At 43.1% G+C, this 17,553-nt stretch overlaps 1 long non-coding RNA gene across 1 annotated transcript in view; it reads right to left on the bottom strand.

The window, feature by feature from the left end:
* The window catches only part of LOC141148946 (uncharacterized), a 48,173-nt gene that overhangs the window by 8,841 nt on the left and 21,779 nt on the right, over positions 1-17,553 (bottom strand). The window contains exon 3 of the long non-coding RNA XR_012235012.1: positions 6,067-6,146. This is a non-coding gene — a long non-coding RNA (uncharacterized lncRNA). The remainder of the gene's footprint in view (positions 1-6,066; positions 6,147-17,553) is intronic.

Raw genomic sequence — 17,553 nt, 5'->3', positions numbered from 1 at the left:
CATCCTGTCCCCACAGAGAGTGCAGAAGATGAAATCTCTTGAGGACACCTGAAAGAGGAGTTTATCTAATGCTTTTCCCAACTCTGGTAGCTTACAGTGTTATGGAAAACATTGTTTTGAGGCTTCTGTTGGTCAAGAGAGGAGCAGTGGAGAAAGCGGAGAAGTGATGCATTTTACAATTTTTTTAGTCCTCGCCGCCCAGGGCTGTCAGCATCCACATCCCATCGGCAGCGTCTGTATCACATGGTGGATTATTATCTAGGGGCAAAAACAGAGATGGAGAGATTTCCAGTCGACAATCCACTGGCTTACTGGGTTAGGAGAATAGACTACTGGCCAGAACTTGCCCAGTATGCAAATGAGCTGCTGGGCTGCCCTGCATCCAGCGTGCTTTTCGAATTGGCATTCAGTGCTGCTGGAGGTTTTGTTACTGATAATAAAACATGCCTGTCCACAGACTCCATGGACCGTCTGACATTTATCAAAATGAATCAGTCCTGAATTATCAGCAGCTATGAAGCCCCTGATGCCGATGTAGCTGATTAAGTGTTTTTGGGATGTGGAATCTCTGCAGGACTAGGCTGCCTAGCATTGTGGATGTTGAATTAATCTGGAAGAATTTTTGTTGGTGTAGGTTTCATGGGCACAATTAACACCCAAAGACCTCTATAGGTTTACGGTGTGAAGGCGCCACTGACACCCAAAGACCAATTTTCAGCACCTGTTTGACAGGTGCATATCATTGCAATTTTTGACAGCAAGGCCAATTCTTACTTTTATCAAGAGTACCTCAATAGGGTTACGGTGTGAAGGCACTACCAACACCCAAAGACCAATTTTTCCACACCTGTTTTACAGGTGCATATCATTTAAATTTTTGACAGCAAGGCCAATTCTTGCTTTCATCAAGAGTACCTCTATAGGGTTACAGTGCGAAGGTGCCACCAACACCCAAAGACCAATTTTTCTACACCTGTTACTTCTATCGAAAGTCTGTGGAAGAGACACCAGAATTTATCCAAAAAATCTTTAATCCTGTTCCCAGTGCACTACATTCTGCTTAAATTATAAATATAAAGGTGTAACAGTTTTAGTAGAAGTAGTGATTTACAGGACCAGCACATTTCTTTGCTACAATAACTTAGCTAGCAATATACTGTGTGCTCAGAGGAAAACTGAGCAGGGGGATCTGTGTTGGGTTCCTCATGTCTCACTATGAGTGACACCCGGTCCTACTGTAGTATCAAGAGGGCCACACAAGATGGACAGTCCAAGCCACCCTTTCCTTTCTTTATATTTATGACTTAGCAGCACAACTGAGCTTTTTTAGGACAGAGGGAATTCACGTGTCTCTTTCCATCACATATTACAAAAATAAGGGGATTGTTCTTCACTCTTTTGGCTAGTTGTACATCCAGAATTGCTGATATATAGTACAGTTATAGCCTAATATTACAGAGCCATTTATTCCAAACTGCATACAGCTATTCAGGCCGGTTGTTCTTCAACAGTGCAGTGTATAGAAACAATGAACTCTATAAAGTAGAGCTTGGAAACTAATTACAAAGTATAACCCAGATGGTTAAGGTGATGGGGGACTAAAGAACACGAAAACCCTATACTGAATCAGTGCATAGCACAGTAGAGTCTACTAGCATGAGTCCCTTTCCACCATAACCTTCAGGGTTATACTTTCTTGTTGGTAAGTGGTTCCCAACCCTACTCTTTAGAAACCATTGTTTCCATATACTGCACTGATGATGGCTAACAAGCAAGAAACACCTGTATACAGATTGTAATAAATGGCCCTTTTGCTGCATATTAGTCTCAGTATGTGCCATACACCAGTGGTTCTGGATGTATACTTAGCAAATGGAGGTGAAAAAGAATCACTTGCATGGCTCCAACCATTTTCCTGAAGTATAAAATCCTCTTATTTTTGGGATATCTTATGAAATGAAACAGTCCCTTTTTGTTTTAGGAGGGCTCTACTGTGCTTTTTAGTTCCCTTTGCCGTCACCATAGTCTTCATCATGGTCTAGTTTGGTGCTTTGACTTAGTAACACATACTTTACTATTGAAGGTAAGGGATTTTTGCTAAAAGTACTTTAAATGTATTTTACTTGCATAAGTACCAAAATCTTGAAAGCGGCTTTGGAGAAGAGTTAGGGCTTGACTGTTTTGGAGTGTGCTATTGGTTAACAGTATGATATGCTTACAGAAGAAGACAGCAGAGTAATATAAGTTTGGTAAGTGTTCTCTATTACCTCCATTGTTCATCCCAGGCTGAGAGCAGTTTGGTTATCATTTGGTTTGAAAACGATGTGCTTGGTGTCGTAATGAACAGCCAAAAGATAAAGTTGGTGACTCCAAAAGGGACATGACACTGCTGATTACAGAGTATTCAGCCAGTAAAATAGGAACTTCCAACCTTTTTTTTTTTAATAAGTGACTCATAAATCACCAGTTACAGAGAATAAAGAATAAAGATTACAGACCATGAACTTCCAGATTCTAGCAAAATTTGCCAGGGCAACACATACAGTATATTTGTAACAACAGGCTAACTCTAGACTAACCAATGGTTAGTAACCATTCTTAACTAGGGTTCCTCCAAAGGATGATAGGTGTCCCCATAGTTCCAGGGTCAACCTCACTTGATAAAGCCAGCTGCAAGAATCCAATGATCTTTCTAAATTGTGGTGTAAGGTCTAAAAATATGCACCTGAATTGTGTTACTTGCTAAAGTACCACAATACATACAGTAATATACTAACACCTTACAGAATATTGTAAAAAGGTATCACTATAGTCACATATACACTATAATAATTATCAATATTGGTTCAATATTGAGTTGGCCCACCCTCTGCAGCTATAACAGCTTCAACTCATCTGGGAAGGCTGTCCACAAGGTTTAGGAGTGTATCCATGGGGATTTTTGACAATTCTTCCAGAAGCATATTTGTGAGGTCAGGCACTGATGTTGGAAGAGAAGGCCTGGCTCGCATTCTCCGCTGTAATGCATCCCAAAGGTGTTCTATCGGATTGAGGTTGTGCAGGCCAGTCAAGTTCCTCCAATCCTAAATCGCTCATCCATGTCTTTATGGACCTTGCTTTGTGCACTGGTCCAGATCATTTGGTGGGGGGGGTATTATGATGTGGGATTGTTTTTCAGGGATTGGGCTTGGTCCCTTTGTTCCAGTAAAGGGAATTCTTAAGGCGTCAGCATACTAAGACATTTTGGACCATTTCATGCTCCCAACTGTGTGGGAACAGTTTGGGGATGGCCCCTTCCTGTTCCAACATGACTGCCCACCAGTGCACAAACAAGGTCCATAAAGATGCAAGGATTTTGAGTATAGCCTCATGTAGTCAAAAATAACGAGTCTTAAAATGTAGCATCATCCAAATTAATATACAGAAACAAAGGAGAGTGGGAACAAGGGGACAGTGGCTGATGTTGGCCCCATAGCATTCCCACCCTAAAAGTGGCTGGACTATATCGGTACAGATGGACAACAATAAACAAATTATATAAAAATGTTTATTACACAAAAGGAAAATACATAGTATACTTATTAAAATTGCAAAACAGAGGCTTGGGATTCCCCAAGGGATATCTGTTGTTACAAGGTATAGAATGGTCTGGTTCTCGACTAGTTTCGCGGTATTACTGCTTCCTCAGGAGGACCAATCCTATAACTAGGTGATCATGTGCGGCGCCCAGCCGCCCAATAAAATCTCCCCCGTGGCGGACAAGGGGGATTGTGCGGAGTTCTCATGGATGTTGAACCAAAAGGTGATAAAGGTACCAAGCCACATGGAGGCTTCTGATAGCGCAGAGGTCGGATGGTCCGTAGGGAGCAGGAACACCAGCTGTGTCCACCAATTGGGGCATCATGGAGGGTACAAGGGTGTGAGAGCCCAACAATGTGGGGGGATACCCACAGGGTAACATGGGAGTCCATAGATTTCCCCAGTGAGACAATGAAGGCGTCCCTTCCATCCAAGCCCCACGTATGCGAACCTTCAGTGGAGAGAACCGCATACGTGGGGCTTGGATGGAAGGGACGCCTTCATTGTCTCACTGGGGACATCTATGGACTCCCATGTTACCCTGTGGGTATCCCCCACATTGTTGGGCTCCCACACCCTTGTACCCTCCATGATGCCCCAATTGGTGGACACAGCTGGTGTTACTGCTCCCTACGGACCATCCGACCTCTGCACTATCAGAAGCCTCCATGTGGCTTGGTACCTTTATCACCTTTTGGTTTAATATCCATGGGAACTTCGCACAATCCCCCTTGTCCGCCGCGGGGGAGATTTTATTGGGCGGCTGGGCGCCGCACATGATCACCTAGTTATAGGATTGGTCCTCCTGAGGAAGCAGTAATACCGCGAAACTAGTCGAGAACCAGACCATTCTATACCTTGTAACAACAGATATCCCTTGGGGAATCCCAAGCCTCTGTTTTGCAATTTTAATAAGTATACTATGTATTTTCCTTTTGTGTAATAAACATTTTTATATCATTTGTTTATTGTTGTCCATCTGTACCGATATAGACCAGCCACTTTTAGGGTGGGAATGCTATGGGGCCAACATCAGCCACTGTCCCCTTGTTCCCACTCTCCTTTGTTTCTGTAAGGTCCATAAAGACATGGATAAATGAGTTTGGGATGGAGGAACTTGACTGGCCTGCACAGAGTCCTGACATCAACCGCATAGAACACGTTTGGGATGAATTAGAGCGGAGACCGTGAGCTAGGTCTTCTCGTTCACATCAGTGCTTGACCACACAAATGCACTTCTGAAAGAATGGTCAAACATTCCCATAGCAACACTCCTAAACTTTGTGGACAGTCTTCCCAGAAGAGTTGAAGCTGTTATAGCTGCAAAGGGTGGGCCAACTCAATATTGAACCCTACGGACTAAGACTGGGATGCCATTAAACTTCATGTGCGTGTAAAGGCATGCATCTCAATACTTTTAGTAATATAGTGTATATGATCCTGCTACATTAATTTAGTGTTTCTTTGTGCAAATATAACGCTAAAGATAAATGTATTTTATGTTAAAGAACAAAGATTTAAAAGGTATATTATTTATAAAAGACACACCTCTGTCAAAATAAAAATTCAAGATGAATTCCAGATAAATCAAAAAGCATTAATATATGGGAAGTAGAGCTGCACGATTCTGGCAAAAATGAGAATCACGATTTTTTTTCTTAGAATAAAGATCACGATTCTCGCGGCGTAAAATCTTTCACATTATACAAAAAAATTGGACTAACTTTACTGGTTAGTTTTTTTTTTTTAATTTATTAAGTGTCATTTTTTCCCAAAAAATTGCATTTGAAAGACTGCTGCGCAAATACAGTGTGTAAAATATTGCAACAACCAACATTTTATTCTCTAGGATCTCTACTAAAAAAATATATAAATATAATATTTGGGGGTTCTAAGTAATTTTCTAGCAAAAAAAAAAAAAAAATGATTTTAACTTGAAACCAACAAATTTCAGAAAAAGGTTTAGGTTTTTAAGTGGTTAAACTTTCCTCATTTACACACCGAAGTGTATTCCTTTGATCTAAGGGACAAATCGTTACAATGTTTATACTTAGTTCCACTGCTAAAGAATGTTGTGATACAGACTGCCCTTTTTTTTCCCTTTCTTTTGAAGGCCTTTGGCTTCAGCAGAGCAGAGAGAATTCTCTGCATAGAAAGAATCGGGAAAATACTCTGTCAAGATCGCAAGGGGGAAAAAATTGCGATAATGATTCTTAACAATTAATCATGCATGCTCTAATGGGAAGTAACACAAGAAAGCTATTAGTTGTGTTGCAGTGAACATGTACTAACAAAGAACGGGAGGAGAGAGAAGAGTGACAGGGTGATATCACTTTCCAATATAGTTGTATCACCTTTGTGTGTTAAGCTGTTTTCCTGGTGTTCACTTTTGAAGCTGAATTCCAAGCGCTTCCCCTCTCCACCATCCTTTTAACCCCAAACTAATCGTTATTGTAAAAAACGAATCTAAATGTCCCATTTACATACCTAAATTCATGTGACAGTCGGGTCTGGAGTTTGTTATCTTCTTTACTGCAGAGGAGGGTCCACCTTCTGTGTCTACGACACTTAGAAAACAAAAGTGGTCACAGCGCAAACATCAATATGAGCATATATCATTTAATGAAAGCACACTTACATATGGGTAATCAAAGGGCTGCAAAACTGTGAAGATGGTGAAGACCAGCGCAGCCGGCCAGCACAAACAGCTGTCATGCACAGACTCCAGGACCGCCAAAGGGAGCAGGCAGCATCTACAAGCTAACTGGATCAAAGTGGCAACCATCGAGGGTGAAAAGGGGGCGTGCACAATGCTTTTCAGGAGACCTGTCTCCTTTTTTCAAGTATGCCCAATCATGGGGCAGGGATGTCTTTTATACCAGTGGCTGGAAGCTGGTAATGCAGGTGGGGAGAGTGAAGTGATCATGACAGATTAAAATAGGTCAATCAACTGGCAGGGGAGGGGGATCGGTGCATGGCATTTATAAAAGCACACAATTAAAAAAACACAAAAAACAAAGAGACTACAAAAACACACAACTTAAACTCAGCATATCTGAGACAACGTGGAACAATTGAAACAGGGGAAGATAATGGTAAACAGCAGGGAAGATGTTTATAGATATTGTTACTCCTGATTAGATAAGCCTATGGGAGAGCTAAAAGAAATGCCAGGAGATAATACAATAATATAATCCCATGGATCTCAGATCATTGTGGCCCCCATGAAGGATGCTAAGCAAAGGAGCAGAAGGGCAGAGAACACATGGGAGACAAAACAGTACTACCAATGCATACTGGAATTAATCTTTGAATCAATGTTATTTAGGATCCCAGACCTGATGAGCCCTGCTGCACCACAATCTGAGCCATCATCCATCCATCCATCACCACTCACATCCTCTCCAGTGGTATATCCCACATTGACTTTCACTAAATCTGCTGACTGATGTGTTCCATCCTGATCCATCCCACTGGAACCAAGACTCCATAGTTGTACTGGACGTGGAGCCTCTCTGTTACATCTTAAAGTCCCTTCTGACCGTGGACCCTTATTCCTGTATTTAAGGTTAAATGAGCCTGAACTTAGAGCTCAATGAGACTCTTTTTTTTTTTGTTGGTGTCTACGACACTGGGTGATATAAATTTTTCCTACTGGCTTTCAAGTGGCAGGGAACTCTCAGGATTCGGAAGACTACAGCTGTGCGATGATGTCATGAATAGCCAACGAGCTGGCGTGGGCAGAGATTTTAGTTCTAAATCTACTTGATCACCAGTCCCAGCAAGAGTCACAGGTGGCAGTTGAGTGTATTAAAGGGTTCAAACATTTTTTTTTCTAATAACTGGTGAATAATTGGGAGGAAGTGTAAAAGAGGTATGAGAGGGAGAAGAACTTTGTCCAGATATCGACTTTAAAGCTGATCTAAACTCTAAATGGGTGGCATTTGGTTTGTTAAATTACTGTGTATCATAAGTAACTGCCATGTTTTTTCCCATTATAGCAAGGTCCCAGGCCCCCTTTGGTCTAAGGAGCACCTCCAGGGCCAGAGATAGCTGACATCCTTCTGTATGTGTGAGGCATGGTGGGTGCAGAGTAGTTATTGGGCGCCAGACCCTTAATGAATGCAAAAGAAAGTTTACTTCTCTTAACAAACTTTTTGGGGGGAGAGAGGGTTAGGGCCAGGACACCCTTAGGTAGTTGCAAGATTAATTGACAGACTCCCGAGACTTCAATAGGAGGATAGCCATGCAGGGAAAGGCGGCCAGCAAGACGCCACATCTGCACGTGCAGGAATGTAACGCTGTCTCCTATGGAAACAGTCTTTAACAGTTCCTAACACAAAGCTCAACAGTTCTTTCACTTCTACTACAATCGCTCCTAGTAGTTCTTTGCCCACTGAGCTCCTGGTCTCTCATTAGACCCACTGATTCACTGCCACTGAATCCCTTGAGCTCCTCCAATTTTCATGGTGGTATTTTCCTCAAGTGTCACCCTTGCTTTTCTGCTGGGTCCCTAGCTTGGCACTCTAGATACCTCTCAAGCTTCACCCCCGCTGGTCTGCTCAGTCCCTAGCTTGACACACAAGGCTGCTCTGCAAGTGTTACCTCCGCTGGCTGGGTCCCTGGCTTGATACCCACTGAAGTTTCCTGATTCTTCACCGTCCCCGGTTGGTGAGAATGTTGCTCCGGTACTTGCTTCAGTTACTCACTGTGGTCCCTGGTAATTAGGGGGATAGTCCCTTATTGGCGACAGCTTCCCCTCTACCTCTGACCACGACAGGTTCTCCAGCCAGCAGAACCGTCACTTCTGGTTGGACTGCAAGCCACAGTCCCAACCCTGCTGTGCAGCTCTCTTGCTTCTGGATAGGCCCTCAGACAGACTAGCAGCCGGATGTGCCCGGGATAGGCCCCATCTCTGGCCTAGCAGCCCGGGCAATACAACACACGTCCACCCAGACAGCAGTCCAGGTGGCATAGAACCTAGATCACCTGACTCCACCCGAATATATATAGGCTCTCCCAGCAGGCCAAGGGATCCAAGAAAACCCCTGCCCATTGGCTGCGATACCCCATATACCCATAACCTGACCTTGCATTACCCTTCTCATATCTAGTACCACATAGTACCTGGCCACCTATTGGTAGAAGAGAAAAGTGCAACAAGGCCAAACTTAGGGAGAATCAAAATATCTCTATCAATCAACCAGGATAACTACTCCTGGCAAGTAAATTTGTGAGAAGCAACCCTGCCTAAACTCCAGTGTGCTACACCATAAACAGCCAAAATTCAGGCTTTCAATTTATCATTATAGCTGACCTCTGGTTTTGGATGTATTTCCTTTGTTGTTGGTAGGCAACCAGCTATAGATTAGGAGGCATCATTCACCCTGCTTGCCAAGAGTATTACAGCTTCTAACGAAAACCACATAAATCTGCTGATTCCCAGTCTCTGAATCTTCACACACCAATAGCTTATCAATGACAGCGGATTTTATAGCTTTAAGAAGATATGGTCCTGTTAAGTAGAACAGGTGATCGAATGAGAAGAAGCAATTAGTGAAGGATCTGAGGCTATAGGTAGAGACCTGTGTTGTTTCCACAACAAGGATATTAAACATCTAGAAGTTTTTGTGATAGAAGCCATCCCTAAAGGAACGTTAACCAGTAATGACTGATTCTCCCTGTTGTGTAAACGAGAAATTTTCTGGATATATATGTTTGACTCTCTTGCTCCTAAGGGGTTAAATGAGGAACTAGAGACGTGTAGTTTTGTGTAGAGTCTGTTTGTTTCTTATTTTTAATAATAACTGTTTTTATTGATTTTTATTAAAGTTTATTTCATTTTAGCCGTTAATGTATTTTATAGAATGACTTTTGACCTGGTAATGGTTTCTATTGTGAGTCCTCCGATCAACAAGGGGTTAATATCGGAGGTATAACCTTTCCCATTATCGCAATGGGTTAATTGTTCCCGCCCTAATTTTTGTTTTCCCCTCCCCTTCACTTATTTTATTTTTTACTTAAACCATCTTAGTTGCCTCTATCCTTGACTTTGACAAAGCGCTGAAGCGCAAAACACGTAGTCAAGGCAACTCTTTTACAGTGGTCCGACCAAGCTATGTGTCTCGGTGACCATCCATCCATCTTTGGGACCCCCACATTGCCAAGCATTGGCGGCATTCATCATCCTTTTGCTGGTCCTCAATTCCCAATCCTTTTTTTCTTATCATACATCGCACAGCTGTATCCTCTGAGTGACACTATTCAGGAAACAGGTGATTTATCTCTGAGGGGACACAGATCCGTACGTGAGCGGCATAGCGTCTCATCAGCTGACACTTTAGCGGCTCTCCCTGGTGAAGCCGAGCCCTTTCCTTCTCTGATCGGCATCCCAGCTGGGCTGACGTCACCGCCCACTGTCAGACGGAGTCTCGGCTCTCCCTCCTTGTGGCCAAGCGGTTGTGTCTTTCAACGCCGTACATGTGGAGCAGAATCCAGAGCCGGTGAGTTATCCCTTCAGGGCTCGTACCCCACGTCCAGCAGGGAATCTGCGGGTCGCCGGAGTGTCTCCCACACTTGGGTTCCACCACCCCCCTTCCCCTCCATCCTGTTACAGCTTGAGATGATGCAGTCGGATGGCTCTCCTGTTTTGACCTTGTTGCTCCATGGAGAGCTTGTCACTTCACCACGTTTCCAATGTTTTTCTTTCCAAGTACTGTGAATCCTTGGGACTGTTTTTATGAACTGTCTTTTCTATGAACTGCCTTTATTAGATTATTTAGTTTATACTTCTGGCTCTTGCAGTCTGATTCTCTGATAGCCAGAGCGCTTGACTATTTTTGTTTTTGCTGTTAAATTGCTTGGAGACACAAATTGCTAATCAGCTAAATTACGTGGCAGCAACGCAATGCATTGAGGCATGTAGATGTGGTGAAGACGACTTGCTGAAGTTCAAACTGAATGGAGAAGAAAGAGAATTTAAGTGACTTTGAATGTGGCATGGTTATTGGGGCCAGAAGGGCTGGTCTGAGTATTTCAAAAACTGCCGATCTACTGGGATTTTCACACACAAAAATCTCTAGGGTTTACAGAGAATGGTTCGAAAAATAGAAAAAATCCAATGAGTAGCAGTTATGTGGACAAAAATTCCTTGTTGATGTCAGAGGTCAGAGGAGAATGGGCAGACTGATTTGAGATGATAGAAAGGCAACAGTAACTCAGATAACGACTCGCTACAACCAAGGCATGCCGAATACCATCTCTGAACACACAACACATGGAACCTTGAAGCAGGTGGGCTACAGCAGCAGAAGACCACACCGGGTGCCACTCCTGTTGGCTAAGATCAGGAAACTGAGGCTAGAATTCGCACAGGCTCACCAAAATTGGACAATAGAAGATTGGAAAAATGTTACCTAGTCTGATGAGTCTGGATTTCAGCTGCAAAGTTTAGATGGTGGGGTCAGAATTTGACATGAAAGCATGGATCCATCCTGCCTTGTATCAATGGTTCAGGCTGGTGGTGGTGGTGTTATTATGTGGGGGATATCTTTTTGGCACACTTTGGGCCCCTTAGTACCAATCGAGCATCATTTAAACGCCACGGCCTACATGAGTATTGTTGCTGACCGTGTCTCTTTATGACTACAGTATGCCCATCTTCTGATGACTACTTCCAGCAGGATAATGCACCATGTCACAAATCTTAAATCATCTCAAACTGTTTTTTTGAACATGACAATGAGTTCACTGCACTCCAATGGTCTCCACAGTCACCAGATCTCAGTCCATTTTTATATATATATATATATATATATATATATATATATATATATATATATATATATATATATATATATATACTGTATATATAAACACTCCTTCCTGTTGATCTCAGCTGATAAATGACAACACAAACATGAACACACTCCATCCTGTTTGTGTGCTTCTTACATTTTCATTACTTACGCAGGGTAGGACTGGAAACAGTTTGGTGTCAACAGTTTGTGCGCCCCCCCCCCCGACACCTCCGACACCCTCCCTATTCATGTGCCCGGCCCCTTGACGGGGATAGGCGGGGGGTGTGTATTTTGAAGCACGTGATTAGAGCCAGAGGCTCTAATAGGCTTCAAAATAGGGTGGGCTCGGCGCGCAGAGCACTGCTTCCCAATCCCACCCTGTTGTGCGTGGCATAGCGAATGTGAGACCTGTCTCCAGATTGGCCAAAGCATTAGGTGATCCTATTGGATGCCTAATGCTTTGGCGGAAGAGAAGACATGGCGGAGGAAGCCTGGAGACGAGCTGAGAGGACACAGGACCCGCAGCCGCCGCTTCCCGCCGAGGATGAGAGTAGCCGAGCCACCGAGGAGGAGAGCCCCATCACTCCAGGAGAGGAGCGGTAAGTGCCAGCCTGGCTGCATATGCTGGGCAGAAGTGGCTGCATATGATGGGCACAAGTGGCTACATACACTGGGCAGAAGTGGCTGCATTTGATGGGCACAAGTGGCTGCATATACTGGGCAAAAGTGTCTGCATATGATGGGCACAAGTGGCTGCATATGGTGGGCACAAGTGGCCACATATGATGGGCAAAGTGGCTGTATATGAAGGGGCACAAGTGGCTGCGTATGATGGGCATAGTGGCTGTGTTTGATGGGCACAATGGCTGCTTTTGATGGGCACAGTGGCTGCATTTGATGGGCACAGTGAGGCTGCAATTGGGGGGTTCAGTATTTTTCAGTTTGTTGCGCCCCCCCCCAAAAAAAAATTTTGAGCATCAGCCGCCACTGACTAGAAACCTTTGACTATGAGGTCAAACACACCCAACTATCCATATCTTTGAACACCCAGAGAGTGTAGGATAGAGTAGTGTTTCTCAACCTTTTTTCAGTCAAGGCACCCTTTACAATTCTGCACAACCTCAAGGCACCCCATAAGTTTTATATATCACAGCAGCATTTATTCCTCCAACTTTGTAAACTGGAACCAATTAGTATTCTAGCGTTTTTCTCCTTCTCTCTGCTAACATGAGCCCAATATTGAAAAAGAAGGGCATTTGAGGGGCAAACATTACTCTGCAGGCACCCAACCTCTTCCTTATCAACTGATTACATCACAGGTTGTTAGGATGCCAGTGGCTACCTGGCATGGTGTCCAAGGCTATATTGCTGCCCATAAAAACATGTGGCTTTGTGTAAGAAAAGGCAGGCTTGATCTACTCACTGGCTTGTGGATAATTTTGTCATTTTGCCAAGGCACCCCTGAGGAACCCAGAAGGCATCCCAGGGTGCCATGATACCCTAGCTTAAAAAGGCTGGGGTAGGGCATAGGGATGGCCTGTTGTAATTCCCTCTTAAGCCACTAGCTGTAAGTCAGGGGAGGCTCAAACGTTGTTAGGGTTAAATGCCAGCATTTTTTTTTTATAAGTTATCAGTGCTGCAATCATGTGTATTAATTCAAATAACCATACATTTTTTTATTTCCAAACTTCTTTTATTGACAAGAGGAATACAAGAACACCAGAGAGGTGTGTTACAGTCACAAAATCAGGGTCAAATCTTATCAAACAATATAGGCATCAAATATGACACTAAGAACAATAATAGGTTGCGTCAACATCAGTGAGTTCTATTAGAGCAATTTTAACAAAGAAATAGGACAATTTTTCATAGGTTAAGAGTAAAGAGTGAGATGTCATGGGCTGGTATGTTGATTCCATTACTCTGTCCCTAACAGGGTGCTTAACAGGTACGTGATCTGAAATGTTTATGTCTATTGAAGGGGTAGATCCTGAAATTGTCTACTTGTATATGTATATGCGTGTCCTGTAAACCCACTGTAGCTAGGTCTGGTCTTGTGTCGTATGGTGAATTGATGGTGACGGGGGAGTTTGATGAGGGGGAGGGGGGGGTTCAGAGAGAAGGGTTTGTGGAAGGGAATTTGGGAGGTTGAGAAGGAGGCAAGGGGTGGGGTGCGATGTTTATGTATACTGTTGGGTTAGGGCTTGAGTATGTGCGTATGTGTGTATACGCTCTGTATGGGAGGGATATATATGTTTTAGTTGTTTGGGGTTTGTATTTTGGCAACATGGCATGTTGGGTATATGTGAGCAAGGTTTAGGGTCAGATAGTGTGAAAGGTGTCCTAAGTTTACTGGTGCGAGAAATGTGATTTTAAGGGAGAGGGAGGTTTATTGTTTGCTGGTATTCTTTGGAGGATTGAAAATAAGTCCAGCAAGCCCATAAAGTTGAGAATTTGTGTGGGGAGTTTTGAGGGATTGAGATGAGTTCCTCCATTTCTGCAATTTAATTTATACGTTTATACCAGTCTAACATGAAGGGGACTCTGGGGGTGCCCCATAGTTTAGGTACGCACATTTTAGCTGCATTGACTAGCATCATGGCTAAGGATTTATGATATGGTGTGTCGTTGGATTCATGGTGGTGGAGTAAGAATTGCGCAGCAAATTCCAGTGTAAATTGCAGGAGGCACGTAGTTATCTTTTCAATTTGGTCGTGGATCTGTTTCCAATAAGTTTGGATATATGGGCAGCTCCACTAATTGTGCAGGAGATCACTTGTCGCTTGTAGGCACCTCCAGCATTTATCCAAGGTGGATGCGTCAAATCTGTGTAGAGTAAAGGGGGTACGGTACCATCAGGAGACAATTTTGTAATTGTTCTCCTGCATGGAGACAATTATGGAGCCCTTATGTACATGTTGATATATCTTTTCCCAATTGGTGTTTGTTAGATTTGTATGTAAATCTTGTGCCTAGGCCATACAGGTTATCCCCTTACCAGCCCGTTTGTGGTTCCAGAGCATGTTGTGAATCGTGGAGATAACGTGGCGTTGAGGTGTTTGAGTTAAGCATAAGTTTTCAAAGGGGGTAAAAGCTTCGGACAGGTCAGTTTTACATTGAATAGAGGTTACATAGTGCTTAATTTGCAAGTAGTAGTAGGAAGCCTAAGTTTGATTCAGCCAAGGGTGTATTCATGTGTTCCTGGGTGTGTGTATGCGTAAACCAATGGCAGGTTGTTTACTGGATAGTGGGTGTGGGACCATCCCTGGGGGGGAATTCAGGGTGCATTAATATTGGTGATAAAGGTCCCAGGGTCTTTGGTATGAGGTTGCTGCGGATCCAGGGAGTGCAGCTAACTGGGTGTGTGGAGAAAGAATTTTCCATGTTTACCCAATCTTTTACCTGGTGGTGGGTGTGCCAGTCTATGATACGCTGCAGGTGACAAAAACCAATGGTAATGTTGTTTATCAGGTAGACCTATTCCCCTTTTGGGTTTGGGTTTTATTTTTGTGAATTCATTTCACAAAAAAAGTGTCAAAAATAGTAAAAAAGACAAGAGACACTTAGGGACAAGTCCTTTATTAAAAGATAAAGAAATAAAAATGTCCAGCGATGTCCATTCATCTTTTATCACGCCGCCCGATGAGCCGAGAAAAAGAAAAAAAAAGTCACAACAGCTCCGCCTCCATGGGAGTGACGAATGACGCTTCTCCTCGATGACAGCTGTTATATAGCTGAGGGCGGGGCCACTCGGTGGTGTAAACGAGTGACCGCGCATTTCTCTGACGTCACCCATGCCATTTTTTTTCAATTAGTTTTATCTATATTGCTGTGGTACTATTCTAAACATGAGAAAACAGCGCCACTTTTAAGGCATACTATAGACACCCCCCAGGCACAATATTTAAAGGAATATTTCATTATTATTGCTTCACTTTAAGCATTATTAAAATCACTGCTCCCGAAAAAACGGCCATTTTAAAAACTTTTTTTGCATTGATACATGTCCTCTGGGCAGGACCCGGGTCCCCAAACACTTTTTATGACAATAACTTGCATATAAGCCTTTAAAATGGGCACTTTTGATTTTTCATGTTCGTGTCCCATAGACTTTATGTTCGTTTGTTCGTCTGATTTTTTGCCTGTTCGGATGTTCTGGTGCGAACCGAACTGATGGGTGTTCAGCTCATCCTTACTGCCAAACCAGGAAAAGTGTGATTTGTTCCATTTCTTAAGAACTTCCATGATTGCCTGAAGAAGTGGTAGATAATGTTTCGAGTAGAGGTCAGATAGGTTAGTGGACATTTGGATTCCTAAATAAGTTATAGTGTTAGATTTCCAAGTAAATGGGAAATTTTGTTTACAATTTAGAACTTGTGATTCTGTTATTGTAACGTTAAGAGCTTGCAACTTTGTGAAGTTGATCTTGAAATGGGCTATGAATTGGAAGAGTCGGAAGTCTTTGAGGAGGTTTGGCAGGGATACAGTGGGGCTGGAAAGTATTCAGACCCCCTTACATTTTTCACTCTTTGTTATATTGCAGCCATTTGCTAACATCATTTAAGTTCTTTTTTTTTTCCCTCATTAATGTACACACAGCACCCCATATTGACAGAAAAACACAGAATTGTTGACATTTTTGCAGATTTATTAAAAAAGAAAAACTGAAATATCACATGGTCCTAAGTATTCAGACCCTTTGCTCAGTATTTAGTAGAAGCACCCTTTTGATCTAATAAAGCCATGAGTCTTTTTGGGAAAGATGCAACAAGTTTTTCACACTTGGATTTGGGGATCCTCTTCCATTCCTCCTTGCAGATCCTCTCCAGTCCTGTCATGTTGCATGGTAAACGTTGGTGGACAGCCATTTTTAGGTCTCTCCAGAGATGCTCAATTGGGTTTAAGACAGGGCTCTGGCTGGGCCATTCAAGAACAGTCACAGAGTCGTTGTGAAGCCACTCCTTTGTTATTTTAGTTGTGTGCTTAGGGTCATTGTCTTGTTGGAAGGTAAACCTTCGGCCCAGTCTGAGGTCCTGAGCACTCTGGAGAAGGTTTTTGTCCAGGATATCCTTGTACTTGGCCGCATTCATCTTTCCCTCGATTGCAACCAGTCGTCCTGTCCCTGCGGCTGAAAATCACCCCCACAGCATGATGCTGCCACCACCATGCTTCACTGTTGGGACTGCATTGAACAGATGATGAGCAGTGCCTGGTTTTCTCCACACACACCGCTTAGAATTAAGGCCAAAAAGTTCTATCTTGGTCTTATCAGACCAAAGAATCTTATTTCTCACCATCTTGGAGTCCTTCAGGTGTTTTTTAGCAAACTTCATGCAGGCTTTCATGTGTCTTGCACTGAGTAGATGGCTTCCGTCGGGCCACTCTGCCATAAAGCCCCGACTGGTGGAGGGCTGCAGTGATGGTTGACTTTCTACAACTTTCTCCCATCTCCCGACTGCATCTCTGGAGCTCAGCCACAGTGATCTTTGGGTTCTTCTTTACCTCTCTCACCAAGGCTCTTTTCCCCCGATAGCTCAGTTTGCCTGGACAGCCAGTTCTAGGAAGGGTTCTGGTCATCCCAAACGTCTTCCATTTAAGGATTATGGAGGCCACTGTGCTCTTAGGAACCTTAAGTGCAGCAGAAATTTTTTGTAACCTTGGCCAGATCTGTGCCTTGCCACAATTCTGTCTCTGAGCTCTTCAGGCAGTTCCTTTGACCTCATGATCCTCATTTGCTCTGACAAGCACTGTGAGCTGTAAGGTCTTATATAGACAGGTGTGTGGCTTTCCTAATCAAGTCCAATCAGTATAATCAAACACAGCTGGACTCAAATGAAGGTGTAGAACCATCTCAAGGATGATCAGAAGAAATGGACAGCGTTAAATATATGAGTGTCACGGCAAAGGGTCTGAATACTTAGGACCATGTGATATTTCAGTTTTTCTTTTTTAATAAATCTGCAAAAATGTCAACAATTCTGTGTTTTTCTGTCAATATGGGGTGCTGTGTGTACATTAATGAGGAAAAAAAAAATGATCTTAAATGATTTTAGCAAATGGCTGCAATATAACAAAGAGTGAAAAATTTAAGGGGGTCTGAATACTTTCCGTCCCCACTGTATGTGAGGTTCAGAGAAGAATAGTAGGATGTCATTGGCAAAAGCGGACATTTTGT

The sequence above is a fragment of the Aquarana catesbeiana genome, linkage group LG06 (genome assembly GCF_042186555.1).
Source record: "Aquarana catesbeiana isolate 2022-GZ linkage group LG06, ASM4218655v1, whole genome shotgun sequence".
NCBI lineage: Eukaryota > Metazoa > Chordata > Amphibia > Anura > Ranidae > Aquarana > Aquarana catesbeiana.
Note: the sequence above shows the minus strand (reverse complement) of the source record. Positions and strands in the feature narration are given on the sequence as shown.